Source organism: Cyprinodon variegatus, unplaced genomic scaffold (assembly GCF_000732505.1).
Source record: "Cyprinodon variegatus isolate N-32 unplaced genomic scaffold, C_variegatus-1.0 Scaffold1344, whole genome shotgun sequence".
In the NCBI taxonomy this organism is placed as follows: Eukaryota; Metazoa; Chordata; class Actinopteri; order Cyprinodontiformes; family Cyprinodontidae; genus Cyprinodon; species Cyprinodon variegatus.
In genome coordinates, this window is record NW_015151797.1 from 126077 (window position 1) to 127345 (window position 1269).

General features: G+C 38.4%; 1 long non-coding RNA gene across 1 annotated transcript in view; it reads right to left on the reverse strand.

The window, feature by feature from the left end:
* Window positions 1-1021, reverse strand: part of LOC107102932 — a 7451-nt gene extending 6430 nt beyond the window's left edge. The window contains exons 1-2 of the long non-coding RNA XR_001482147.1: window positions 975-1021; window positions 203-236 (exon numbers count right to left, since the gene is read on the reverse strand). This is a non-coding gene — a long non-coding RNA (uncharacterized LOC107102932). The remainder of the gene's footprint in view (window positions 1-202; window positions 237-974) is intronic.
* Window positions 1022-1269: the final 248 nt, after the last annotated feature.

A 1269-nucleotide genomic window follows, 5' to 3' on the forward strand; every position in this document is an offset into this window, starting at 1 on the left:
TGAATCTCCTTTGCACTGCTCTTACGTTCTTGCGTATGATATCTTGACAGATGAGTACTCAGTGCACTAAGTGTCTGAAATGTGCACATGCAATCATCATGGAGACATGGGAGTGGGCAAATTTTTGAAAAGTGGCTGTGCTGCAGTCTGCAGTGTTTTAATAAATATGTCCGAGTGGTAAAAGAAGCTGAACACAACTTACACTGCCAAGTCATATTTGTTGCAGGTGCAGCAACCTGAAAACCCAAACATACAAAACAATATTATTTTACAGGACACCTGACATGAGGTTTAACCTCCTTCAAAACCTGCAGTCATATTCCTCTAAAGGAGTACAGCAAAATACAAAAACTTTCATTAAAAAAGTAGATGTGAAAGATACCTTTTAGGCTATTCTGTAACATTTCATATTATATTAAAATTTTCTTTAGGTTTTTACAGCACTAGTGACACGACAGGTTGGAGTAAAACCTGCTTCAGCCACGTTGAGGGCTAAGGCCTCCATACATGGGTCGTTCGCGCTAACCACTACTTCAATGTTACATAAAGTTGGGCTAGTATCATTCATAAATTTGTTTCCTACCAATCAACAAAAAATATTTTTTTTAAAAGTCAGCTAAATTAACTTTCAGACAATAACTTCAATCTCTAGCTTTCCAAAAAGTTCAAAAAACAAAACGGGACTTTTTTTCCGAAGTTAAATTTCTAGCTAAATGCACAGCACATGGTGCTTTAGTTAGCTTCTGTCGTGATACCTCACTATCCACCACTGCAACTTAGGCATCACCAGGTTTTACAGCTACCTGCCTAGCCACGTAGCCTTTACAGCTAACTGGCAGGGTGACTTTTCATGTTAGCTTGCTAACCGTCTAACGGTTAGCCACGCAAAACGGCTAACGTAACTTACCTTGTCGGTTTTAACAACACGTTTAACCCCAAGGAACAAACATTCAAGCAACTTCTTGGATACTTACATTCACAACTTAGTGTACTCTTGTCGTTAAGTCTCCCGCTCTTTTCTCCAGCTGACTCGTCGGCTCCGGTCTACTCTCTGAAGAACGCACTCAAATACTACAAAATAAAAGCACTTCCGGTGAAAGCATACTTATTTAGTGTGTGCGTGCGTGCGCGCGAAAGAGAGAGAGAGAGAGAGAGAGAATGTATACATTTACAAATATAAATCTCTGAATTTAATTGAGTTCAGTTCTTTAACAAAAACAAAATCCATGTTTAATCCACATATTTTAAGAAACTCTTTTTTTTTCAAAT